The following is a 27,143-nucleotide window of genomic DNA, read 5'->3' as shown; positions in this document are numbered from 1 at the left end:
AGCTGGTCCTCACACACGCGTCTGAGCAGGGGGTCCTGGCACTCCCCAGCAGGTCACGTCACCTGCCTCAGGCAAGCTCTGTGGTGCCTGCCCTCCCCGGGGATGGAGACCAGGAGGGATCTCACTTTTCTCGGGCTCTGCTGCGGAGGCTGCTGTCCCCGCAAAGTCCCTGCTTCCCGGCTGATGTTAATGGTTCATGAGCTGAACAAGGCTCAGAACATCCTTTGCTTAAGAAGAAATGACAACATACTTTCTGTGGGAGTAGAACTTTAAATACAAGTCCACACAAATGGTAGGATTTCTGCAGACCCAGTGTTCAGCTGCATTTCAAGTACAGCATTTCCTCCTGGAATGGATTGGCCGACTGAGTGGTGTGTAGGCATTTCAAGGCCCCAGAGAACACAGATGAAGACAACAAACCTTCCTAAAACAGAACAGACTTGCTAAAATTCTTCTGGAGGGAATCATTTCACATTTCAGCCTCAAGTTTTCTGTGCAAAGAACATTTAACAAACCGAGTCCTGGAGGAGAATTTATGCAGAGATTAAAAAGCAAATCGGTGTGAGTGAGTAAATAAGATCAGGCGTCAGCATCTCACTAAGCCTCCCCGCGGCCCTGGGCAGCTGGACCTGAGGGCGGGGCCTTCTGGACAGGGGCTGGATCTCATTCACCCTTGTCCCGGGCCCTCTCGGAGGCTCTCCTTGGGTCCTCCCTTGCACACTGTACTGCATGAGCCCTTGGCTCTGAGAGAACCAGCAAGAACTCACTCCCCCCTGAGAGAAGAGACCCCCCCCCCCCTCAGGCTAAACCAAGGACTGCTTGCTTCCGGAGGCCTCTGACCTGCCCACGGGATTTTAGAGCCTGCTCCAGAGTGTATAACTTAGAGGGGACTGCTGGAGCCTGCTTCCCCTGGGAGTGAGATGGGGAGCTTCATTTGCATAAGATGGTGAATGAGTCATTTGTCCCCAGCAAAGGCCAGTGGGGGAGAGATCATGGGGATCTACAGTTCCTCAAGTTCCTGCCCTTTGCTGCCACCAAACTTGCCTTCCTAGGGTCTTCTGTGGCTCTGGGCTCCCACTCACCCCTGCCCCTCCAGTAGTGGTAGCTGTCACTATACCTGTTCTTGGCTGTCAAATCCTGCACTTCTGAAAAGGGAAACAAGAACCCTTGGCGCTGGTCATGGAGGCTGTGTCCCCCCAGATTGCTGGTATAGACATGCCGGTATAGACAGAGACTTGTCTCCATCCAGGGATAACCACTTAAAAGCTAAGCACGCTTTATCTTTGTGAACATCTGGGTAGACGTTTCCCTTTTTGTCTCTACCTCTGCCTCCAAGCCTAGGATAGGACCCTCGCCTCACTTCCTCTGGTCCCCCAGGCACGAGGCAGGATTGCACTTCCAGGTCCCCTTGTGGTCGGGTAGAATCATGTGACCAGCTTGGTCTGGCCCACTAGCTGTGAGTGCAAGTGGTGTGTGTCACTGCTGGGCCAGAGTCCTTAACAGCAGGTGTGAGACCTTCTAGAGTTCTCTCCCTTTGGCACATCTACCTGTAGTATTCATGATGGTGGTTGCTCCATCAGCCTGGGTCCCAAGGTGAGGACGCAAGGAGCAGGGCCCCAGCTAACCCTGCTCCCCACATGTCATATGAGCGAGAAAAAAACTGATTGTAAGCCACAGCATAACCCATCCCAGCCTGACCATAGAGGAAGGCTTCGGATTTCTTTCTTTCTTTTCTTTCTCTTTCTTTCTTTCTTTCATTTACTTGAGAGAGAGAGCATGAGTGGGAGGGGCAGAGGGAGAGAGAATCCCAAGCAGACTCCAAGCTGAGCACAGAGGCTGATGCAGCCCTCGATCTCACAACTGTGAGATCAAAATCAAGAGTGGGATGCTTAACCAACTATGCCACCCAGGGACCCCAGGCTTCTGATTTCTTTAATCCATTTACCAAAAAACAAGCCTTACTGATCAACAGCCCTCAGTTTCCCAGGTGTATAGCTTGATTGACTCCCCAGACCTGACTCTCTTCAAGAAAGATCTTCATTTTACATGTCAATGATGATGTTCCTCTGCCCTAAATCCAGACTAGGTCAGGGGCTCACTCCTTTCCATCCCCTCAGTGTATGTACTGGACAGCTGATTCCCACACAGGACCACGAGGCATCCGGGGAGCTGAGCCTGAATCTTTTCGTTTTTAGTGGAAGCCATTTCTGCTCAGAGAAGGGGCCACTGCTAGTGATAGAAGTAGCAAAGTAAATCCACAGACATGGGGAAGTGAGTGCACTGGAAATTTCGGCCAAGGATCGGTATACAGGGTTGGTTCCAGGGACCAAGCCAGGCCCACAGGGGACAAGGCAGGAGGGAGTGTCAAGAGTGCACTGAGGTGGTGCAGATCGAGATGGACGCAACAGCCTGTGCTTAATGGCTGGGGGTCAGACACTGCCAGGTTGTGCTGGCTGAGGGGTGCATGCCCAGGCTGGCGAGGGGTAAGGCTAGGAGGCTGGGGGCGCCTGGCATCCAGCTCCTATGAGTCAGATGCAGCACTGTGACTGCTTGGGGTATTTTGCAGCAAGGTCCCAGGAATTTCTGGGGGCAGAGCCTTTGCTTTCTAGGTGCGTATATTTTAGTGTGGGGGTGTCCTCCTGGATGGCAAGGAGACAGGAAGGGGGTAGGTGGTGGGTGGAGCGAGCAGTGAGCAAGGGAGGGAGATGAAGTAGAGAGTCTGGGAGGGCTGAGAGCAGGCCTGAGGGAGGCAGAGCCACTCAGGAAGTCCTGCCTGGCGGGCCACGCCCTGACCACAATGACCCACCGGGTCCCAGGAGGCCGGCGAGGAGACGCCAGGGAGGAGCAGCTGTGGAAAATGGGCCTGAAAGGAGGATCCAACACATTCACTGACAGTTTGTCTTGAGCTGGGCTTGTTTAACTTAAATGCTTAGAATGTCTGAGTAGCTTCCCACCTACACCACGCAGATCAGCCTAGCCTCGAGTAATCCTTCTGCTGAGAGCAGGGGGAGCCCTGCCTCGATGGCCGGGCCTGTGTCCTGCACCCTGGGAGGGCTGAGGGACCCTCTGGCTGAGGGTCCAAGCAGCGCCCCCCAGCTTGAGGCTTCCTGCACCCCCCTCACCGCTAGACAGAATGTGGACAGGGGGTCTCACCAGGCTTTTTGGTAAAGTTTTGGAGAGAAAATTGCCAGAACAGAGTTCAGCACCAATGAGAAAAGAATCTATGCAGTTTCAACCTGATTTTGCTTTAAAAATAGGCCCAACAGGAGGCTTCGGCTGCGTGATCCTCATCTATCCTGCCGCCCTCTGCCCTTGGTCCTGGGGCCACCATCCTTCTGGTTCCCTTCCTGCCCCTGGGGCTGCTTCTTCTCTGAGCCCGTGGTTGTCCCCTCCTCCCCTGCCCACCCTGACCTTCCTCTGCCTCTTCTCTCCTCCCTTGGTTGATCCTTCAGGGTCATCTGTTCTCAGGTGTCTCTCCTGATAGCTGACTTCTTCGTCCACTGCCCCCAGCTCTGTCTCCTGAGTAGTTCCTGAGGCTCTGGACATCCTCCATACCCTGCCTCTTTCCACAAGCCTCTGGTTCTGCCTCCTTAACGCCTCCTATCCATTCCCACGGTTACAGCCAGCTCAGGCACCGCCCTGTCCCAGCTAGACACTGCCCAGCCACCACCTGTCTCCTGGCACCTGGCCTCCCCTCCTCTGGTCCACATGGCAGCTATTGGGATCTTTTTAAGCTACATAGTAGACCATACTACTCCCATGTTAAACTCTTCAGTGGCCCCTGCTGACCCCAGGAGGATGCCCAAGCACCCGGCAGGGAAGGGCACACTAGGCCCAGCATCCTGATCTCCAGGATGGCTCTGTATCACCTCCTACTTCTGAAGTCCCAGGGCCCCTTGTGCAGTTCCCCACCATACCCTTCTAGGCCTCCCTGCCTTTGCTGGGGCTGTTCCCTCGTAGCCCTCATCTGTGTGCTGGGATGAGGCCTCAGCAGGGGGCTCAGGGTTCAAAAGTCACAGTGACATCTCTTCACCAAGCCCCAGCCAGTCACCTACTCTATGGCCCCAGAGATAACGGGAGGACTTTTGACCTGGCTGAAACGGTCATTTCTCTCAACAGCTGGTGGTTTCTGTACATTTATTGCCCATGGTTGCAGTATGCACACCAGAAGGGGGACCAGCCCCCCCCACAGCTTCAGATTTACTAAGCTAGAAGCAGAACTGAGACAGGAGGCTGAGCAATGGTGACAAATTCCATTCCTCAAAGCAAAGGAAGCAAGGGTCATAGGTGGCTTTATGGATTGTCTCTGCAGACCTGGGCCCTGCTCTTGTCATTGGCCCCAGCAGCCTCGGAGCTGCTCACCCCAACCCCCCCGCCGCCCGCCTCCAGTCCCAGAGAATGCAGGTTTCGTGTTCTAACTCCGAGGCCCGCATCCCCCTGCAAGCACTCAGGGTTTTATCCCATCGCCTGGCTCTAGCCATGTCGGGCACATAGTAGGCAGATAATAGGAACCCCTGATGACCTACAAGTGTCAGCAACCCCCCTGCCCAAATTGCTTTCCACCAGTTGTTTGACAGTGCTTGTTTCATAGCATCCTTACCAGCTCTGGGTTTTAAGCGATTAAAAAAAATTTTTTAACAGTTTAGTGGGTAATGATATCTGGTTACATTTCCCAAGGTACTTAAACTGTATTCCTTCACTTTCATGAAGTGCTGCCTCAAGTCTTCCCTATGTATTGAAGAATTTGTATTTTCTCCAAAGATTTGGGTGGGGGAGACACACCCCCTCCCCTGGCCTTGCTCTCCACCAGAGGGAGTTCTGGGTAGGCACAGACGCCCCCCAGAGCTGTGTTTCCAAACTTTTTAACCAAACAGCAGACCCTTTTCTTAAACAATTTCACAGAGCCCCTCTTCATATAAAACATGAATAATTCGCCTATGAGGGGAGGCCTGGAGCGCCACTCCCCCTCCAGAAGCCCCTGTCTTACCTGAGGAGGGGCCGCTGGGACCCTCTTGATCTTCGTCTGAAGAGGGGGCACCACTGCAGTCAGGACCTGAAAGGACATGAGCGGTTCACAGAGGTGTCCAGAACCCAACCTACAGCCGCCCAGCCGCCCAGAACAGGTGAGCCAGGTTCAAAGACCAAGGGGCCCCACCTGCACCAGGGGCAGCACCACACCCTCCACGTCGCCAAGGAGAGGGTGTGGAACCTGCTGTCCCCGTGGACAGAGGAAGTGCAGCCAGAGGGGGTGGGGGCGGAGGTTTGTGCGACAAACCTGCACAGGCCTGGGGGGGTAGGAGGGTTGACAGGTGGGGAGGTCTCTGCCTGACGGGTGGGAGGGATGAGAGCTCCACGTGGACAGCTGGACCCAGGCCAGGCTGAGGTTGTGTGAGGTGGGGGGCGGAGAGAGGCGAATTCAGAGCTCCAGCCTCGGGGCCTGCCTGTGTTTGATCTGATAGGCGAAGCTAGAACAATTAGAGCTTTCCCCCAGGAGCTTTGTGTAATCTCAGCCTCGCCAAGATACGCGGGGGTGGGAGAGAGCTGAACCCGGGTCATAGAAGATGGACTGCGGCCACCTGGACTGGGGTCGGGGAAAGGGGGGGAGGAGGAAGCCGCATTGAGAGAAATAGGGGGCTTTCACAACAGATAAAGGTGAAGGTAGGCTGCCTAGGGGACGCTCAGCAGAGACACTTCGTGACCTCAATGGGGTCTACTTAGGGGATGGTAGGGAGGACACTCGTGTGAGCAGAGGCCTTGGACACGATGCTACCAGCTCCCTGCATCTCTTGCTGACTCAGTCCGAACCTCAGCAGCGCCAGACACGCCCCCCCAGTGGGGCTGGTAGGCTGGGTCTCGCTCTCTGGCCCCGCCTTCCCCTTCTAACCTGGCCCCTGGCCTCGAGTATTAACCTCTCCCGGGACAGGACCCGTGCGGCTCTCTGGCCGCGCCCCCTGGCTTCAGGCGCTCCTTCGGCTCTTTAGTCCAGCCTTCCAGCCTCAAGTCCCGCTCTCGACTTTCCCGCCTTATCCTTTATTTTATTTTATTTTATTTATTTATTTGACAGAGAGAGACACAGCGAGAGAGGGAACACAAGCAGGGGGAGTGGGAGAGGCAGGCTTCCCGCTGAGCAGGGAGCCCGATGTGGGACTCGATTCCAGGACCCTAGGATCATGACCTGAGCCGAAGGCAGACGCTTAACGACTGAGCCACCCAGGCGCCCTACAGCCTTATCCTTGGCTCGAGGCCCGGCCCCTTGGCCTCAGGCCCTGGAAGTTCAACACCCACCCCGCCGGGCTCTGTGCAGCGCTCCTTGGCCCTCCACCTTTTCAAGCCAGTCCTACGGCCAGGACCCTCTTCACTACCATCACATGTCGAGGCAACGGTTACTCCCCAGCGCTCTCCTCTGGACCAGCTCCCATCATTTATATACACTTACTTTGCAAATCACTTAAACTGTGTTTCAGAGGAATCTGAAATTTAAGTCCCAGGCCCTCGGTCCACAAGCCAAAGATGTTGTTTCTTCACTTGGCAAATAACTGGCTCTCTCTTGCTTAGGAATCCCCATAGAGAAGCTCCAGGGAGACCCATGTTCGAGGCCTAGGTCTGCTATCCATCTGAGCCTCAGTTGCCCACTTCCCTGTCACGCAGGGGGTCACTCCAGTGTCTTGCGCAGCTGTGACCAGGACCAAATGAGCATGGGTACTTGATGTTGCCACATTAGGGTGGGAAGAAGGAAGCCACAGTCCCTAGGATCTGTGTTCCCCTGGGGACCCTTTTTCCACGTGGACACCCTAACTTGTTTCCTCTGAGTTAACCACCGGATAGGCATCCTTCCCCACCCATAGCCTGGGGAGTCCAACCTGCCAGGAGGTCAGAGGGGGCCTGCTGTTCTGGCCTCCAGGGGAGGTCCTGTCCCCTGTACCTGGGATGTCTGCCTCTTCACCCTCGTTGGCTGATGACCTGCATGCACCTCTGTCCTTCACCGTCTTCATGGGCCGACCTGGCCCTAGGCCACAGGCTGACAAACATCTAGAAGTGGATACGAAGGAGGCAGGCCTCTCCTGAGCCATCCCAGCCTATGTGACTCTCAGGCCCCACCACCCTGGAGTGGGGAGGAGCTCACTCCTCATCTCTCAATGAGAACTTTCTCAAGGAGGCCCTTTGTCCTCAGACCTTCCCCAAACTGTCCCCCTCCAGCTTCACAACCTCTCTCCCCTACCAAACTCTTCTAAAAAATTCTCTGCACATTTTTTTCAAGATAGAATTAAATGACAGGAACTGACTATTTAGGGAGGGGTTCCTGAGAGGAAATGGGATCTCTACAACCTTGAAATTATAGGACTTTTTTTTTTTCCTCAAAAGAAAAACTCATTAGATCATTGATATTCTCAGCCAGACATTGTTTTGAAATACGCTCTCCTCTGTCCTTTCACAACTACAGGCTTTCTCCCTCTTTGAAAATAAGATCACATCAAGTCAGGGATTAGAAATGGGAAAAATTCAATCAGAGCCTCCCTCGGGCCTGCTACACATCTCAATACACTCATAGGCCGGCAGAATCAGCTCCCGCTACAACCCAGCTCAGCATCATCATTCAAAACGCACCGGTAGGAAATGGTGAAACAGAAGGACCTTTCATCCCCGAGTGAGCGAGGCCTGCAGGGCTGCTCTCCTAGCTCCGGAAGCTGGTGGTGCCTGGGCCGAGTGGAGTCAGGGCCTCTTGCTTAAATAGACAGTAGGGCAGGGCGGGCCTGGGGGGCGGGCATGGAAAGTGGGCTGTTTACCCAGCACAGCAAAGCAGTGTCTACAGATCCAGCAGTGGTCCTGAGCACGCCTGCCTGCTTGTCCACCAGGAGCCTCAAGCCCACAGGCCCAGAGACCGCAGACCAGCACCTGGGGTGACCTCTGATGGACGTGCAGCTCTAAGTGACACCATGTCCCTGGATGCTTGGTCCAGGTTCCTGGATGCCTCTACCTCCCCTGAGACACAGCCCAGTCAGCAGAACCAGCTGTGGAGCTGGATGGACCTGCTCCCTAAACCAGTAAGTAGTGGCCTCAGGCAGGGCATCTCCCCAAGCCTCAGTTTCTACTTTCTTTTCTTTTCTTTTTTTTTTTTGTTTTAAAGATTTTATTTATTTATTTGACAGAGAGACAGCAAGAGAGGGAACACAAGCAGGGGGGAGTGGGAGAGGGAGAAGCAGGCTTCCTGCCTAGCAGAGAGTCCGATGCGGGGCTCGATCCCAGGACCCTGGGATCATGAACTGAGCCGAAGGCAGACGCTTAACAACTGAGCCACCCAGGTGCCCCAGTTTCTACTTTCTTTCTGACTTCATAGGTCCAGAAATAATGTGTGCAAAGGGCCTGGCACCTAGAAGGTTGATTTATTTATCCACATTGGAATGCAGGGGCCAGGTTCCGTCAACAAGGTTCAAGGCCAGAGATGTTTAGAAACGTACGTAAAGTCACAGAGCCCTGTAGCTGAGTGTCAGGGTCAGACGTCATGCAGACCTGAGACTAGGTTGGGTTGCTGGAAGCCCCTTGGGGTGAGGGTGAGAAGCAGTTGCTGGCCTTGGGGAAAGGTCTTGACTGAACTCTGGGGAAGGAGTTACCCCTAAATCTCCAATACCAAGGCAAAGGGAGAGGCATGGCTGGACAGGCATACTCAGAGGCCTGTGTGTGCATTTGGTTGAGACCTTATTGGCGGGGTACAGAAGTATCTCAAAGTCACTGCTAGGGATGGCTGGTGAAAGGACCTTCCCCCCACTAAATGCATATATTATAGCCCTAACCCCCAATGTGGCTGTATTTGAGATGGGGCCTCTAAGGAAGTAATTAAGGTGAAATGAGGTCATAAGGGTGAGACCATGATCCAATTGGATTAGTGTCCTTTTAAAAAAGACATCTGAGACTCCCATGGCTTTATACATGCATCAGGAAAGGCCATGTGAGGACTGCAAAGCCAGGAAGAGAGCTCTTACCAGAGACCCAATCAGCCAGAACCTTGATCTTGGGCTTCTGGCCTCCAGAATTGGGAGAAAATGCATTTCTGTTGGTTAAGCCACCCGGTCTGATCTTTTGTTATGGCAGGCCCAGCAGACTAACACAAGTGGATGGGATTGAGCATGGGGAGCGTGGAAAAGGACCTCCAGTTCAGGCAACTGAATGGGGCCTAAAGTCGCTCACTGGCCAGGGGTGGGGTGGGTTAAGGGAGGGTTGTGGTGTGGAGGGACATTTGCATGGATGTGTCCAGGTGGCAGTGGGATATTCAGACCCACAACTCAGCAGAGAAGTCTCGGCTGGAGCAGGATTTGGGAATTATTAGAGTGTAGGTTAAATCTTAGGAGTGGCTGAATTTTGTCAGATCACTTACTCTTTCTTTTTCAACTAATCCATTCTAATTCCAGTGTCTTGTTATATCAGATTTTGTCTTTCATATTTTTGTAAAAAGTCAGACATTCCCTCTCTCTTTTTAAGTATAATTGTGTACAAATTCCCCCCCATTTTTTTAATGAGTCTGTTTTCTACTACTTAGAGCGAGTCTTACTTAGGAGCATAACTGCCATGCGGTTAGGGCACTCAGGTGTGGTTCGAATGGCACATTTCTTCCTGAGATTCATCTTGTCTTCACTATTTGTGATGTCAGTCCTCTTGTCATTCTTATCTAATTTCAAAAGAACATATCTCCCTTCAGCTTGCCAGATCATTTATCATTCCAGATTGTAACTAGCAAATACTGATTTCTTTCTCTCAGAGTTAAACTTGAAAGGCACAGTGTGCGTTCTTTATTTCTAGGCTGAGCTGTTTTTTTCATCTCTCGAAATTTTTCTTGTATTGTTTCTTTGCTGACGTTTCCCTCATCGTGTGCCTCACCCCGTTTATCTTTCTCTCACCTACTCTAGGGCTGTGACACTGTCTCTCATTTCCAAAAGGGTTATTTGTACCTCTGATTGTCTTCTTTGTCTGCATTTCTGGTTTGATGTCTTACTTTACCCTCAACAGCACCTCTTTCTTTGCTCTATTGTTTCAGTTATCCCGACTTCTACTTCTGGACGTGTTTCAATTCTTTTATAGTTTCCACCATGGAATTACAGGTTTTTTGGCGGGGGTAGGGTGAGTGGGGGTTCTGATCTGTTCCTGTTAGTATTGTTTTTTGTCACATTTCTTTCACAGTAGTTATTACCCAGTTCATCTTCTTTGTTCCTGGGGCCTTTCAGATTCCATCATTTAAAAAGCAAACAAGGTGACATGTATTGAAGGCCCACTGTGTGCAGATGCTGCAGTTCTGTGGGAGCCCACTGCTCCTATAGGTCTGGTACAGCAGAATTCTGCACTTAGAGCTGCTTTGAGGGAGGTTCTGGTTAACTAAGATTTATTCCATCTTGTTCCAAAAAAGATTTAAACTGTGTTCTATGTACAATATAATAGACTTTTTTTTTTTTTTTTTTTAAAGCACTGAGAGAATTAGAGCTAAGGGGAAAAAAGGTAGAAAAAGCAAGTAGCAGCCAAGCAGAGACACAAAGAGAACATGCAGGGGGTGAGGGTCTCCGTATTCTGATGGTGCCCTCAGTGGGCACAGAGGGGTCGTGTCTTATGACCAAGGCTTCTCCTTTTGACTTCTGTTGGTGGTGTTGAAATGACCCTTTGTTTTAAGTTCTTACTTGAAAGTCTGTGGCACAGAAGAGGCCCCCTTGGTGTGACTCACTCTACAAGCCCCCCAGGTGGGGAACACCTACTTAAAATTATTTCCCAATAGGGATGGAATTGGAAAGAGACAGAGGCAAGAGACACGTGACAGTGTGGGCAGGCTGCATGTAAACAGTGGGACAGCCACCTCCTGCTGGTCTTTCAAAAGTTGGTATTGATTGAGCAACTAATCGGATGTGTATTTCCTGTGCTCTGAATCAGATAGCTTCCCTGTTTTGGGGTGGCAAGTGTAATCTGGGAGTGGAAGGCTTCTCGGGGTCTCTCTGTTCCCACAGAACTCCACAGTGGCCTCATTTCACACCTCTCAGGAAACAGTTTTCCGAGTGACAGATTGATTGGTGTATGGGTGGTTACCAAAAAAGAATCTATTTTATTAGCTATTTGTCTTGCAAAGTGAAATCGTTTTTTAAAACTTTATCAGAATGTCATCGTCCTGGGGTTTTGCCCCTGGCTTGGAGAGAAGATCTGCGGACCCCACAGATGATGAGCTGCCATGTCTGGGTCTTACTCGAGCCCCTGTATGATGAGCCTGGGATGTGCTGCCCAGGCTGAAGCTCTCGGGGCGGTGGGGGGGGGGGGGGCAGTGAGAGGGGGAAGGGCATGAGGGGCTCGCTGGGCACCAAAGGGGTATTGCCAAATCTCATCCTGATGCCTGAAATGGCTTTCTTTCTTTTTTTTTTTTTTAATGTACCAAGGGAAAATGAGAATCTAGACGTTCATACACATGAGAGACCATGTACAGGTAACCTTGCTTTTCTATTTGAGAAGAAAATAGAAAACATTCCACTTACTCATTTTTTTTAGATGAAAAACTAGGAACTATATGAAACAATTAAAAAGCATTTGGTTTTCTATTGGTGGCAGTTAAAGAAGAGAGAAAGACAGAGGGGGACTAAAACCCATGGAGGGAAGGCAGAGGGTGGAGTTTGGTCCCCAGGAAGCCTCAGTGGGCCCAGCCCCCATCAGTTGGTCAGTGGGCAGAGGCTCTGTCCTTGGCCCTTCCATCAGCCCTCAACCTGTCCCATCCAGAGTCAAGGCCAGTCACTCCCAGCTCTGCAGTCCATTTCCGGTCCCTGCTCCTCCTCTTCCTTCCCTCCTCGGGCCTCCTCACTCTTTGCCTGCCTGTGGGCCGTCCACCATGCTCGGGTCCCAGCCCAGATCCCAGCTCAGGTCCCCAGCATGAGCCGCTCTGAGTTCACTCTGCCCCTTCTGTCCAGAACGTCCAGATCTCCCTCTGCGCAAAGAACAAATCCCTCTACCTAGCCTGGTGTGGGGACCTTTGGTGATGGGGTCCAGCCTTCCTCTGCCTCATTTCTGCTCCCCGTCCCTCCCAGTGATTGGTTCTGATGGCCCCGACCTCTAGCTTTCATCTTTCCTGGAACACTGCACGCTCTTTCACGCCTGCGTGCCTTTGTACATGCTGTCCCCAGTGTCTGGGATACCCCCTGTTGGTGCACCTGGCACCCATCCTCTACGGCTCAACTCTGCAGCTGCCGGCCCCCATCCTTCAATCGCACACCCACCGGGCATCGGACTGGTAGCCTAGAGCCTCCTGAGCACTGAGCACAGAGTCCAGTCCCTGAAAGGCCCTCAGGGAGCCGAGGTTGGATTAATACAGTGGCTTCTAGCCAGGCCAGAGTGTCGGTCACCAGAGCGTCCAGTTCCCTCTGTATGTACCAGGTGGTACAGCAGGAGCTTTGAGGAAACTTCCCGATCGTTTGAACTAGTGCATCAGTTAGGCTGCCTTGTATAAAGGGAGACTCTGCCATCACATAGCTAGAGTGGCAGAGCCTAGACTCGGAGTACGACTCATCCACGGCCCCATCCTGGCTTGAGTTTTGACCCCACAGGGCTCCCTAATGCTCAGAAGGCACCGACAGGCAGGGGAGGAACCCCCCCAGAGGTCTGGGAAGGCTGATAGCCATCACCCTCCCCTCTTTGCTGCCACCCTCCTGTGTCCCAGAGGGATTTGAGGTGGATGGTGCCACTGTTTGTCCTTACACCTGAGCGTGAGGGTTGTTCTCTTGGACGTCTGTCTGGGCAGAGAGCTGGGGGTGCTGGGAGGGGGTAAGCCAGCAGGAGCCAGGCAGAGCTATTGTTGGGGGTCTCCGGGTGTCAGGGGGACACTCTGGCCGAGCGCCATCATCTCTCATTGGGTCCTTCAGCCTTACCTCCACCATTCATTCTCCACACAGAAGCCAGAGTCTGCTTTCTATTTGCAAACCCGAGTACCCTCTCAGCTGAAAACACCCCCCAGATAAAACCCGTGCCCTGGGTCCATCCTCCTCTCCTGTGTCATGCCTCGCCAATCTTATCCACCCGGCTCGTGTCTCCAGAGCTCTCCTTTCTCCTCCTGCGGTCCTGGTCTCTTTCAAGGCAGGCCTTTCCTCACACTGTCCCCTCACGCTGGAACCCCCCACCACTTGCCCCCTGGCCTGAGGGAAGCCTTCCCAATCTCCCCTCCCGTTTACTATTAGAGAATCCCATAGGGAGCGCCCATTGCTCCCCTCCCTGCCTCTGAGGGGGCTGGGACCAGGTCACGTGTCTGACAGTCCTGGCCACCAGCATATAGACAAGGCTGTGAGGAATGACAGCTGCAGGGAGGAATGTGCCCCAAATGCACCCCTCCAAAGGGAGATGTCAGATCCTGTTCTGGGAAGTTGGGGGCCAGAGGAGAAGGACTGTCCAAGAGGCAGGTAGTTGCTTGGAACATGCCTGAGCTTTGGCCACGTGGACGCCGTGCCGAAGCCACGGCTGTGAATGAGGGCAGGGGGAGGACAACGGGGGGTCAAGGACAGAACCATGGGACTCATCCCATTTTTGGCTTGGTGAGGAAAGAGGAGCCAAAGTGAACACTTGGGAGAAGGCGGGAGAATGCAGAAAAGGTGGCTAAAATATAGCACTGTTTTTATTTAGTTCTCAGATACTCTTACTTTTTTCCTTTTTCACTTAGAATAGCTGGAGAAGGAGGGCCCTACGTGGCAGTGCCCGGATGAGAAAACCATGTGTCGAAGCTGGTGCTGGATCCCTCACTCTATTTTTACCTTCCTCACACTACCTATTTGAGCCCCGAGGGGGGCTCCTGGCCTGAGGTGGCCAGCCCTCCCTTCGTTCTCCAGAAACCGCCAAAAAGCTAGCCATTCACTTCTTTTGACCAGAAATAAATGCATTAGACAAGTGTTCTCAGGCAACCTTAAGGGATGTGAACACAAAATTATCCCATAAATTACTTTTGTTTCCTTTCCTCAGTTCAAAGTTGGGTTTTTTTTTTGTTCACATTAGTACATGAAAGTTGGACAGTAATTAATGTTCTTAAAATAGAACGCCCATAGTCCCAAGTTTAGAAAGAAAAACCACCTAGGAATGAAAGAATGTGGACGCATGTGAAATGCTACTTCTATTGGCCACAGAATCTTTGATGAGCCTCGGTGGGGAGCGCCTGGCAAGCGGGATTTGCGGCCGAACACGCCATGGCCGACCGTGTCTGTGGTGGCTTTTCATTCTGTTCCCGGCTCCAGGTCAAGGAAGCCTTTGACATTGTGGCCAGGAGCTGTGGGGGTTCACCAACCTCTAACTACAGTTCTCTTTTAAAATATTGATGAACAGTCCCTCTGTTGATTCACTCGTTTTTAAACACGGAGGCTGTAGCGGTTGGCTCTGCTCGAGGAGAGCAGACTCTCCAGGCCTCCTCAGGCCACAGAGCCTCTCCCCACACCTTGAGGCTCTGGGACTCTCTTTCAAACACTGAAGGAAGAAAACTGCCCCTCTGGGTGGGGGTGAGGGAGGTCACTTTAGGATTCAAACTCAGGCCTGGCTAGGCTGCAGGGGGAGGCCCTGCTTTCCCCAGATGGGGACTTGGGCCCTCTGCTACTCCTACCCAGGGTTCAGGGTGGAGGTGCGGGGTTAGGCAGGAGGGGCCGCCATCCTCCTCCCACTGCCCCCTGGCCTGATGCCCCACTGCATGTCTGGTCACCCGTCCCTGGGATGGAGGGGAGTGGGACTGAGGGGATCACTTCCAGTCCCATAGGGTGGAAGAGCTAAGTGCCATCCATCCCATCTTGGGGACACCCACACAGAAGGACCTTGCAGGCCCAGGCTCCCCCAGAGGCAACTGACTACGATGTGGGGATGGGTGGTGGTCCCTATTCTCCTGGAGGACTTGGCACCCAATCAGCTGCTTCTTGCCCATACTCTCAGCTTTTCATCGCCTGACCTCATTGATTGAGGACTCAGCCAGCAGCCAGGCACTGACCTGGCTTCGGTAGTAACCTTGTCCAGAGAAAAGCACCTGATTACAAATGGGGTATGTCAGCGATGCCCATGATACCCCAAAGCTCCTGACTCTGTGGGGCTGAGGCCAAGTTCCTGATGTCATCACTCTTCTCCACACGACAGCATACAGAGTAGCTACTATTGTTACTATTTTACAGATGAGGCGACTGAGGCTCAGAGAGGGGAAGTGTGCTGCCCAAGACCACCACGGAGGAGGTGGGATTGGAACCCGGCTCCGTCGGACTCTGAAACCAGAGCTCTTCTCAGTCCACCCTGCCACAGAGCCTTCTGGTCCCACTTCTCACCTTTGGCAAGTGGCCTCTGGAAGGGGGACCCTCAAATACATGCGATGTGGCCCTGGGGGAGGGTGTCGTGGGTTCTGCTGTGGTGCTGCTTATCAAATCCTGCCCAGCTCGACTGGGGTGCCCCCTTAGTTGGGGGACCTTGTTGACATGACCCATTCGGACTATAATTTTAAGAGGTAATTATGGATCAGCTTGGTGACCATCAGGCCCTTCTGCTACATCCTAGGAAATGGACCTAACCCTGTTACAGGGTAAATCAGATATAAGCAGCTCCTAATTCAATAGGGTGGCTCTAAAGTAACATTTATCAAGATACAGAAGCTGGTCCAGTGAGTTAGACAACAGTGGTGGTTGGATTAGACTCAGACAAGAGGAACCCATTTGCTGATAGTTTTAAAAAGATTAAGTGGGAGAGACGAACTTTTCTAGTACTGTCCATTATTAGGTACATTCACTCATGTGTTCCAGACACAGACAGGGGCATCTTTCAGACTGGCCACGTGCATGCCTCAGCCTCATCCCACTATGCTTCATCCTTCAAGTCCTGACAAAGGTGCCTAGACACCCGGAACACCTCCTTGTCCAAAACTGAAGCTGGGCAAATAGCCAGTGGGCGGGGCTGGCCATTCCTGCCCCTTCTGTGCCTGAGAATCCGAAAACTCTCAGCTACAGAGCTCAAGTACATGGCAAACTTCTGGCCAGCTCTGAGTGGGACAGACTCTCTTCTGACTGGTGGTTTGGGAGTCACATAGGGCTAAAATAATAATCAGAATTTTGGGTGATTGCGACTGCATGTGTCACTTTTGCATTCGATGGAACATTCTGTCCCGGCCTCCTTCCCACATGCCAGCTGAGTTGACCAACAGCAATCCCAGGCCCACACCAGAACCCTTTTCCACAAACTTACAGAGGCAGTGGCGCCGAGAGCCAACGATGTTCCATAGGCCCCTCCCCCAGCCTCCCTTCGCTATGTGGGCCTGCCTGCCAGACCTCTGTGCAAGCCTCCACACCCCTTCACCCACACTAGGGCTGGCTAGTGACCGTCCTCGGATCCACCACGTCCCCTCTTGGGCTCTTGCTCCCCCAGCTCCTCTCACAATTGTTAAGGTCTAACTCTTATTGTATTATTTTTTTTTAAAGAGATTTTATTTATTTTTTTGTCAGAGATGGAGAGCACAAGCAGGGGGAGTGCAGGCAGAGCAGGTAGAGGGAGAAGCAGGCTCTCTGCCAAGCAAGGAGCCTGATGTGGGACTCGATCCCAGGACCCTGGGATCATGACCTGAGCCAAAGGCAGACGCTTAACCGACTGAGCCACCCAGGCGTCCCTAAGGTCTAACTCTTAAAATAAATTCCTTATTCCATCACACTTACAGTGGTTCTGCCTCCTTGATTGAACCCTGAGTGATAAGGCAGCCCACCTCTCCAGGTAGACCTCATTTCTCTCTCCTGGAAAATGGGGATGGTGTGAGACATACCAGTTCCAGGAAGAGGGCTGAATGCAGGTGCTAGGTCTGAGCCTGGGATTGACTCTGGAGAGTACATTTGTCATAGTCTGCGGACAAGCTTTAGGCCAGAATCATGACTCGGTCGGGCTTTTCATCTAGACACCAGCTGTAGGAGCCCCGCAGAGCAGGGCCCTCATGAGGTCAGTGGACAGGTTTATGCTGGTGGCAGATATGGGGGGTCCTTCTAATGGTCTGATTGGTTATGTAGCACCGTGGGTGCCACGACGGAGTGTTTAAGGCAATGGCCGGCTAGAATCTTTCCTGATTGGACACTGGTATCTCACTTGGGAATGCAACCCTAAATTGGAACATCATTCTCCTGGGAAGCCAATGAGTGCTGAGTTAGGAGGCTTCCAAGAAGCTGCTGAGAAGGGCAAGAATGGCTCTTCGGGCAGAGACACACTCTGCTGACTTGCTGGTGAGGAGGCTTGGCTCCCGTACGATGATGAGCTGGAGAGTGGATTTGTAGATGCTGGATCAGGGTGCTGCACACACGGTGCCCGCCTACCTCTGGCCCCAGGTCATGGCTCCCACTGTCACACCCTGCCCGCAGATGTCCCCCTTCTTCACTGTCTTCAGGTCCCTGCTCAGATGCCACCCCCTCGGAATCGCCTGTGCCACCATGTGCACACTAATGCCCCGTTCCATCACCCTCTATGCTCTTACCCTGCTCCACGTTTCTTTCCAAAGTATCACCATCTAACCCAGGATGCATTTCCATGTTGTCTTCCTTCCTCCACTAGAAGGTAAAGCTCCACGAAGGCACTACTCCTGTCTGTTTTGTTCACTGTTGGATCCGCGACACCCAGAACAGCACCTGGCTCGCAATAGACACCAGGGCAAATTTGCTGCACCTCAGAACTGATCTCCGTGTAAAGAAAAGTGTCCTGCTCTCACCTCTACCTGTCTTCATTTGTGCTTGAGAACACCGAAGACAGCACCCCCAGCCTGGAGGAAGGCTGCTCCTCGGGGTCAGGAAGGCTGGTTTGATCAGTTAAGTACCAAACCTGAATTCTCAACACCAGGGGTTTAGTCTTTTCTTCTGATCATCACTCTTGATCTTAGGCTTTGTAACCATTTTGGAAGTGGATTTGGTGTGATTAAATTCTTTTTTAAGCTAATCCTAATAGAAAACAAAAGTTTTAAAGGGAGTGAATTAGAACGGATTTGCTGATGTCTGATCACTTGTGCGATAATTCACCCCAGGCTCATTTCAAAACCGGGGCTGGGCATCACGTCCTGGAGAATACTCCACCGGATCTTCCTGTAAGGGAGGAGGGAAGACTCCCGTCCTTAGACGAGAAGAGTTACACGGGAGTCAGAGGGGCCATGGGCTTTGAGGAGCAGAGCTGTTGGAAAGCCCATGCACTTGATTTCGCAGGGAGCACCAGTCCTGGCTGGCAGGAGTCAGCATGGCTGGGGTGGTGGGCATGTTACCCGCCCTGGCCTGGTTTCTCTGTTTTCTCTTGGAATCCTCGTGACCACAGCTTGGGAAACGCAAGGATGGGTGTGCAGGGGGTGGTGCATGAGGAGGGTCTGGCAAAGGGCTTTTGGTAGCAGGACTGCAGGGTCAGGTCGGGGTCTCTCAAGGAGGAGGAGGAGAGGAGTCCCCTGTGTCCCTGGCCCACCCGCCACTGAGGCACAAGCTCCCGGAAGCTGGTGTGTCTGCAGCTCAGCCCAGTACAGAACCTGGGGGTATCATGACGGCGAGAAACGATGTTTCCAAGAATATAACGTAGAAAAGAAAGCTGTCCACCCAAATTAGAAACAAAAAGTCACTGGCACTTGATTGGGACCTGGAACCTTGTGGGAGACCCTGTTCTTGGCAACACTAGAAGCGGGGAAACTGTGAGTTTCCTCTCTGTCACCCCAGTCACATGAGTGCGGACTTGCTGGGCCCCGTGGGCGAAGCTGGGGTAGAACCTGGCTTTTAGCCAGATATGTGGTAACTTTCAGAAAATGGGATTTCCCTCTTCTGCTGGTTTGGTTTTTAACTTTGGGGATTTATCATTTGTTTACTCTCTAGCTTTTGGGAGCAGACAGGAAGGTTTCTTCCCCCAAGACAGGCGCTATGATGAGGGTTTGGGGTCACAGCCTTAGGACTCAACGGCTGCCCTGCATCTTCTTGTCCTGCTGGCCTGGCCGGCACGGCTCCCACACCTGCCGGCTGCCTGGCCCCGGCTGCCTGGCCAGGCTTCATTAAAGGAGACGCTCGGAATCATTCTGTCTGGGAGGTCTTATGGTCCGTTCCCATCGCGAACCCAGCTACACTCGGATGAACGTGGCGGCTTGGGGTACAACGAAGCGCCACACGCAGTGCCACGAGCCTTATCTCACTCAATTCTCAACCCAGTCCTAGTCTGAGAAGGCCTCAGAGGTCACCGCTTTTGCCCTTGGTCAGCCGCAAGGCTGGCATCTGCAGCCCCATGGCTGTGTTGTGAGGGTCTATGCTCTTAGCCAGCCTGTCATTCTTCCCAGGGGGCTTGTTTGATGATTCATCTCTTACTCTATACCCAGAGACAATGAGGCGGAAACCAGAAGAAAAAGGGGCTATTATGATAGCACTATTTGCCGTTTACCTAAATTAGATAATAAATCACGGAGCTACTTGAAAAATATACATGTCAACGTCTTGAACATCTAGTTATCACTTAGTGCCATTTGATGGTACCTATGGTATAATTAAGACTTTTGTAGAGAAAATAAGATATTCTCTGTGAAATGGAAAAGTGAATGGGAAAGTGCATTTAACCTGGCCCTCCTCTTCCTCAGGGACAGGGCAACAGACCCGTGGTGGTGGGTATCTGGGGGCGCTTGGGCTGGTCGGTGGATTGCAAGCATTCCCAGCCCCCTGCAGACCAGCATGGGACGCCGGGAGGGGGAAGCCTGTCGCCTAAGTAGCAGCGGGCCCAGCTGAGTGATGCTGCCGAGCCCCAAAGAACTCCGTGCCCATTCATCAGCCTCAGCATAATTGGGCATCTGCCACTGGCATCTCCAGATGTTTGCCTTGATCAGACGTTGATGCGGTTCAGTGTTTTCATTGAGAGCCTCATAAAAAGCTCTAGCTGGTTGGGGACGCTTATTGTTCATTTTATTTGAGTTCCTTATCATGTGCAAAATGTTCCAGGCACCATTAGGAGACACAAAAGACTCAGAAAACACAGTTTCAGGGCGGGTGGAAGCTCACCCTAGTGCGGAGGAGGAGACACGGCCTCTGAAATTTACAAACATTTGCAGAACACAATCAGCTAGTCGGTCGCAGCCGCACATCAGGGCAGGGGGTGGGGTGGCGGAGACTGAGGATTTAATGCTCGCCTGAGAGAATCTTCTAAAATCAGATGGGTGTTCCAGGCTGTTTGCTCCTTAATGTGGTCTTCAAATTACTTCTCAGCGAAATTGGGAGTGTGAGGGCCCGTTCTGGGGCAGAAGCTTGATCAGGAGGAGATCAAAGGGACATGGATCCTGCTTGAGGTGAAAGGTTTGAGGTGCAGGTCCAGGCACATTATAATTATTGCTTAACCGTAAATGTATCTTGGCAAGATACATTGATTTGCACATAGGTTGCTAAGGGCATTTAAGGGAAAGCAGACCATAGGCAATGAGAACTGTCCCCATCAATTTACCAAATTCATGTCTGAGCATCGTGGCAGTGCGGAGAACCCTGCTCATAGGCGTAAATTAAGGCTATCTTCCTTGGAAAAGGATAATTTAAATGATCAATAACCTCTCTCGCAAGAATATTTTGAGAGCATTCCTTTCTAAAAATTGACTTCATTTATTCTTTCCTCTTATCAAAAAAGGATTTGTAGAGGTTTTTAACAAAAGATACGACAGTGGGGTTATTAAAATTGAAATGGGAAATCAGAACTCAATAAGAAAAGAGAATACAAGTTTTGTTAACTGTAATGGCTATCCTCATTTCTGTGACCAAGGTCTACATTTGGCTCTGAGCTTCCTGGAATCCAAGGTCAGAAGGGCAACATAATCAATGACATAGGTTCGACTACTGAAATGGACCAACTATGTCAATTCTTGACTAATCAGTCATGAATTTATAAAAAAAAGCAAGAGAGGCAGAGGAAACTTTTGGGGAAATGGGATATTTTTTAAACATTTAGAAGGGAAAGGTGGATTTTGACATTTTTTTTGTGAGAGGCAAAGCTTGGGCAACAATGACAGACACGCCCACTAAGATCTGGGTGAAACCTGGAATAAGCTCTGATTCGATCAGTTCATTGCTGAATGAGTCACTCCGGACCAGGACGCAGGCATTCAGCGTGTCTGGCCTGTCCTCAGGAAGAGGCTGTGTTCGATTTCTCCGCTCTGCCTAGACAGCACCTGGTACATTTTGCACATAAAGAGCTCAAACGTGGCTTTGTCTCCCCTGGGTTGAGAACTCCGGGCGGGCAAGGACCCATTCCCAGCACCCCCTGGGTATGTCTGCTGCTAGTAGCCACTCAGCGTTGGATAATAACAGCTCACAAACCAAAAATGGGAAACGTATTCGTAAAATGACAAACACCTTTTGCAACGTAGTGGGAGCATTTTCGCAACTCTCAGTGACAACAATCGAATCTTCCAGTTTTCTGCTTTTGCCGTGAAGAAATTCTGGATGGACCTGCCCAGAGGCAGAGGGGAGGTTATGAAGCATTAGAAGAGTTGATACAGTTGTGTTATTGGACTTCATTCTAGAAGGGTCTGCCGTGGCCCCTATGATGGCGTGCTCACCGAAGGGCTCTGCTTAGGCAGACTTGTGTCAGGTCTCACAAGGCCCCCACCTCCTCGCCAGTAGGTAGATGGTGGGAGGGGGCCTGGAGGGGGAGGGGCCCTCAGTAACAATGCTGACCAGTCTCTAGCGGTCCTCCCAGCAGGCTTTGGGGGGGGGGGATTCCAGCAGGCACTGCATTTTACAGTTGGTCTGCAGTCGCCTTTCATCCTCAATTACTCAGTGCGGATTCCTGTGCTGCTCTAAAGATCCTTTGTGTTTCACCATTTTGTTTGAAAAAATCCCTAGAGGGCTCATTTTGGTCCCAGCAGGGAATGCCTTTCCTGAGAAATGAAGTCCTGGGCTCAGGCAGGCAGGGTCTCTGGAGGCTCCTGAAGTCTGAGATGCTGGCAGAGGGGAAGGGTGCAGCGGGGGAGGACTGACGGCCGTTGCCTGGACATCAAGCCCTCAGGAGGGGGGAAGCATCTGCAAGCAAGACATTGCTCGTGGCAAAGGCAGGGTGTTTGGGTCCCTCCTGTCCCAGCCATGCTGGGTCTGTGCTGGGGGCCGTATCGTCTGAAATGTGGAGCTCTGAGCAGGGGCGCTGCCTCCGGGCACAGCAGCGGGTCTCCCGCCTAGCAGGGAGGCTGCGGGTAAGTCAGGTTTTCCCTCTGGGCCTTGCTTTTCTTCCTCTCAGAAGTGGGGATTTGAATAGTATATCAGTCACACCAGATCAAGGTGTCCTGAGGATAAAATGCAACACAAAGTCCTGTCACAGCGTCTGGCTCAGAGCCTGTGCTTGCTGTGACTGTGGTTATGTGCTTCTTATCCTGTCCTGGCCGCTGAAGGGCCCACCAGCTCTCTCCCCCAAGTCTCATGTCCTTGACATAGGTTTTACACCCACGGGAGAGAAGGCTGAGCTTAGTCCCCACTCAGGCGAGCCTCATGACCTCCCCGACCCTATGTGCGAGGTGGGGCATCCAGACGAGTCCTGCCTGTTGCCTGAGTGCTGTGGGAATCAAGCACCGTGAAGACCCTGGAGAGACAGTCCCCTGCCCCCCAACTCCAGCTCATGAGGACTGAAGACAGCACTCAGAAGATGCCCGGCGCTCACAAATGCCCAGCAAGTCTGGTGAGGGTATGACAAACTGCCGACTCCATGGGTGCTATTTGGGGAGGGAGGGCTCAGGGGAGAGGGGGATGGGGAAAGCTGGGGGGTTGGGCCCTGTTGTCCACAGACCTGGGACCGCCCCACCAACCTGAACATGGTTGGTGTTGTCATTCCAGATGCCACTCTGAGGATCAGGCACCAATAACGCATGAATTCGTCTCCCGGCCTCACCACTGCCCACCCCCCCCAACCTCAGGGGTAGGATTGTCCTATATTTTTATATACTAAATATGGCACCTCTAAGCGAAGGGGTTAAGAATAAACAGTGGAGGGGAAGCTGGGTGGCTCAGATGGTTAAGCATCTGCCTTCGGCTCAGGTCATGATCCCAGGGTCCTGGGATGGAGCCCCGCATCGGGCTCCCTGCTCAGCAGGAAGCCTGCTTCTCCCTCTCCCACTCCCCCTGCTTGTGTTCCCTCTCTCGCTGTCTCTCTCTCTGTCAAATAAATAAAGAAATAAAATCTTTAAAAAAAAAAAGAAGAATAAACAGTGGAGAAGCTACTGGATGTAAACCAGCCTGTCTTTGGACGCCTGAGACGCATAGAAAGCTGTGAGTGCCCAGAGAGTTCCTGGCGGCAAATCCTCACTTTGCAGCAGGGTTCAGCGGAGGAGAGTCATTTTACCGGTTTCTCTACCGCCTTCAATGGCTGTACTGGAGTAGATCCTGGGTTTTTCGTTTTTTTAAGATTTTATTTATTTATTTGACAGAGAGAGAGAGAGCTAGCAAGCAGAAGCAGGAGGAGTGGCAGAGGGAGAGGGAGAAGCAGGCACCCCGCCGAGCAGGGATCCCGATGCTGGGCTCAGTCCCAGGACCCTGGGATCATGACCTGAGCCAAAGGCAGATGCTTAACTGACTGAGCCACCCAGGTGCCCCTGTTTTTTTGCTTTTTAATTCAGAAGTTTCCCAGGCATGGAGAAGGACTTACAATGTAAGCCAGAGGAAGGCTCCAACACTCCTGTTACAAGCAGTGTAAGTAAAATAGAGCCGGCAGCACGATGGGCCTGGCCCTGTCATCCATGCAGAGTCCAGGCAGAGCGAAGACCGCTGAGGGCAGGAGCAAGGCTCCCAAAACGTCAGGTCAGGAGCTGCTCGGGCTCTGCAGCAGATGCCAGCAAGTTCTGTCTCAGTGGGGCATCGGGGGGCATCCCTGACTGCCCCTGTGGCAGAATGGGAGGTGGCAACTGTTGGGCCCAAAGGTGTGACGTTTGAGAAGCCAGCAGGACCGGACCATGTGGCTGGACCGCTCGGAGGCCAGAAGGCCCCTGTGGCCATGGAGGAGGGCAGCGTCCAGGCAGAGCGGGCCTGTGTGCGGCCCCTCGGATAGTCAGACCCGCAGGGAGGGTCAGCCCGGTCCCCCTCTTCCTGGGCCCAGGCCTGTCTTGCTGGCACCACCTCAGTCCAGTGATCAGGGACGGGCACAAAGTCCTTGGGTACCTGGTGTTCAGGAACCACTGCAGGGCTAGAGTGGAGAGCTCCAGTTATGGGGGTCACGCTGCCTGGCCAGACAGGGGCTCAGAGCTGGGGCTGCCACCCTCCACCATCCCCTGCCAAAGTGACCACTACAGTTCAAACTGGAAGCCTGGGTTTGTGGGATTTTCTCCTTGGAGTCCCTCCTCGCTCGCCAGCAGGCATGAGCGGAGGGGTAGGGAGTAAGGGGTGGAAATGGGGGCACTGGGGAAGGGATGGGGCCGCACTGAGGCTGGGCTGCCCCCAGAATTGAGGTTGGGCAGGTGGAAATGATGATGGATAATGAGCAAAGAAAATGGAGCCCACGCCCAGCAATGGAGGAACACGCAGCCAACATGTGTCACATCCTCCGAAAACTAGCTGGGCCACTAAAGCAAGCCCCATGCTTTATCTTGGTTTTTGACTCTGTGAAACGGAATTCCTAATGCCCTCCCAGGGGAAGTGGCTGCGAGGCCCTGGGGATCCCACGCAGTGGGGCAGCCAGCAGGAAGTGCTGAGGGTGGGAGCTGGGGGCGAGGAATGGAAATTGACTGAGGCGCTGGGGGGGCCAGTGTGCCTTGCACAGAAATGAGAGTGTGGGGGGAAGTAAGGTGTTTGGGGACATGATGAGTTTGAGAAGGTGGGAGGCAGCTGGGAACGGGGGCCTGGACCAGGGGTAGCCACAGAGGCAGAAGGTGGGTAAGGGTCTTTTGCATCAGGATGTTTGTGAGCAGCCAAGGGGCATTTGCTGAGAAGAGAAGCCAAAGATAGGTTTGGGGGGAGGGCCGGCACCTAGAACCAGCAAGGAGACAAGAAGGAGGAAAGGAGGTAGGAGGATGCTGGGAAAATGCAATGCGTGGAAGCAGAAGCAGTTGCCACTGGGCAGAGCTGTGCCCAGAGCGAGACTCTGGGGAGAGCTGCACATTTTCCTGGGAACGCAATAGGAAGAGAGGGCACGAAGTACAGATTATGAGGAATGAGTGGACGGTGAGGACGTGGCAGATTTCACTGACTGTTAAGTTACCCCCCAGCAGCCTGCTAAGAACCATGAGTGCCTGCTGGCCCAATGCCCGGTGCCAAGATATGCTGCCATCCCTGGCTGCCAGACACGCGGTGGGGGGGGCGGCACAGCCAGCATGACAGCCCCCTCGTCCCACAAGAGATCAAACCACTTAACACCAAATGTATATAAAAGGTCAAGATCAGGAAATTCAACAGATTTCCAGCCACATCTACCTCCCAAAACATAGCAGTGAATCCAGAAGTAAACAAAACGTTTCTGCGCAGTCAAAATGGCCACCACAGCACCTGCAATACTAGCGTGTTCTGCTTTGTAAGGAGACACCCTTAAGCCCTCACTGAGAGCCAACCTGCTTTTATTTGACACACAGTTCTAATAAACATTGTTACCTGATTTGAACTGAAAGAGAAAAAAATCAAAATCAAGAGAAAAGGTACAACGTAAGCGGCTCAGAAAAATCTCAACTGTGTGAGATCATCATGGTGAGGGATCAGCCTGGACAGGCTCCCAATTCCCACGCCAGCCTGATATTCTGTGATTCTCATATTTTTGTGAAGAGGATCCCCAAGTTATGAAGACATTGTGAAACCATGTTCCATCTCCATTGCTTAAGAAGGCAAGGCAGCGTACGTTATATGTCAGGAAGTCGTTCTTTAAAAAGTTTCGGCTCTTGAAGAGGAAATGGAGCCACTTTTATCGAGCATCTACTATGTACTCACCAGCTTAAATCTGTTAACTTCCTAACAATCCTACAAGTAACCACGATTTTTTACCATTTTATGGAAAAGAAAGTAGGCTTAGAAGGTTGAAGTGATTTGCCCCAGCTCACACCGTGAATGCTTTTCTCACTGCCCTCTACTTCCTTCCAGTTCTGGGCAGAGTGCCTGTGGGGACCACCTGCTCTCTGGCAACAGACGGCCTATCGGGCCTGAGCTCAGGGAATGCCCTCAAGGGAGCTGGTGATGCTCTCTGTCTGGTCAGCTCACCTTGGGGCCCAGTGTTCCTGCCCTGGCCTCCATAGCTTTGGCTACTCTGTGGGCTGCAGGTGGGGGCCCAGCCCTGCTCCTGCCCCTGAATCCAGGACAAAGCTCTCCTCTCCTCGGGTGTAGACCATGAGTGGTGAAGTCCTTGCAGCTGGAAGATAAACAATGGCTGCGAGAGCCCCATCACGAGGGGGTAGTTTTGTGAGCTCTGTCCTCCAGGGGAAATTACTCCTGAAGGACTTTGATGGTGACAGGCCCTGTTTTTCATCCTGTAATCATTCAGAAAAATACATACATTTCAGTTTATTCAAAACAGTGGAAAATCATTGAGGTTTTTCCTGTGTAAAGGTCAAACTATAAAAAGATAAGTGGACTCAGAGAAATCCAGGCTAGTCATGAAAACGTGGCAGTGTATTAAAATGGATCCAAAAGAGGATCTAATCCTCCTTTGGAAACAGCTCATACTAATCCCCCCCTCCCCTTCCCTATGTGTGTTAAATTCCTGTTTGCAGGTTCAAGGACACGAAGTCAGGGACTCTCAAGGGGTAGAACATGGACGGTACAGACCGGGGTCCTTGATCAGAATCCCTGACCCGCTGCTACATGCCAAGTGTGAAAGCTGGAGCAGGAACCCTCACCTCCCTGGGCCTCCATTCCCTCGCATGCAAAATTGGGAAGATCCCCCTTTTCCAGGCTCTCCTAGAGGTCGAATGTGCTGCCCGACGAGGTCTGGGCAGGTGAGGACTGAGTGGAGAGAACCTTCCACCATCCTGACCATGACTTGCACCTGAGGGGACAGAGGAGGCCTGGCTTGGGCCACTGGCAATGGGGATCCTGAGGAGGGTGCTGCCAGACCACGGCCTGGGGATAGATCCCCTGAGCTGGCCCCCCCTCCCCGCCACTGGATGTCCCCAGACTCTGATGGGCCTCCGCCGCATACGGACTTGGGTGACCTGGGAAGTCCTTGCAGCTGGAAGCTAAACAAGTATCTTCGAGATCCCCGTCACGAAGACATTTTTAAAGGGGCACTTG

The 27,143-nt window shown here is 52.5% G+C and overlaps 1 protein-coding gene and 1 long non-coding RNA gene across 5 annotated transcripts in view; one reads left to right on the top strand and one right to left on the bottom strand.

Annotated features, from left to right (window-relative positions):
- The window catches only part of SMPD3 (sphingomyelin phosphodiesterase 3), an 83,636-nt gene that overhangs the window by 22,784 nt on the left and 33,709 nt on the right, over positions 1–27,143 (bottom strand). For 3 of the 4 annotated variants that reach the window (XM_078063713.1, XM_036109165.2, XM_078063711.1), the window contains exon 2: positions 4,988–5,053. The gene's annotated coding sequence lies outside the window, so the exon portion shown is untranslated. Of the gene's footprint in view, positions 1–4,987; positions 5,054–6,922; positions 7,030–7,605; positions 7,691–27,143 lie in introns of those variants that run through there. The other variant, XM_036109166.2, reaches the window with a different exon arrangement.
- LOC118546455 (uncharacterized) lies at positions 7,692–22,872 on the top strand. Its single transcript, XR_013444417.1, has 4 exons — positions 7,692–8,042; positions 17,530–17,779; positions 22,383–22,623; positions 22,779–22,872. It is a non-coding gene; the product is annotated as an uncharacterized LOC118546455 (long non-coding RNA).

The sequence above is a fragment of the Halichoerus grypus genome, chromosome 15, assembly GCF_964656455.1.
Source record: "Halichoerus grypus chromosome 15, mHalGry1.hap1.1, whole genome shotgun sequence".
NCBI classification, from domain to species: domain Eukaryota; kingdom Metazoa; phylum Chordata; class Mammalia; order Carnivora; family Phocidae; genus Halichoerus; species Halichoerus grypus.
Note: the sequence above shows the minus strand (reverse complement) of the source record. Positions and strands in the feature narration are given on the sequence as shown.